Source organism: Pterocles gutturalis, unplaced genomic scaffold (genome assembly GCF_000699245.1).
Source record: "Pterocles gutturalis isolate BGI_N339 unplaced genomic scaffold, ASM69924v1 scaffold35866, whole genome shotgun sequence".
In the NCBI taxonomy this organism is placed as follows: Eukaryota; Metazoa; Chordata; class Aves; order Pterocliformes; family Pteroclidae; genus Pterocles; species Pterocles gutturalis.
Genome location: NW_010101635.1, coordinates 1 through 316, shown reverse-complemented (window position 1 = coordinate 316; position 316 = coordinate 1).

Genomic DNA, 316 nt, shown 5'->3' with positions numbered 1-316 from the left:
TTCTCCTTTAGGGCGAAGCGGCCTCCCGCCAGCCCTGACAGAGGCAACCTGCGGTCCCTGAGTGGCCGGGCTGGCAGCAGTACCTGCAAATTTGCCTTTATTTATTGGCTCCCTCTCTCCCTGCTGATCTATACTATAGTGTGGGGGTCTCCAGCGGGTGGTCTGCATGCGCGGGGGAGTTGTCCACAGGGCTCCCTGCTCTCTGTGGCCCCTGAGGCACTGGCAGTCACTGTTTGCCTGCTTCTGCCTCCCCTGCCCACCTTCCCCTAGGTGCTGGGAATGGGAGAGCTGCTTTCCACCTGCACTAAGTGATTTG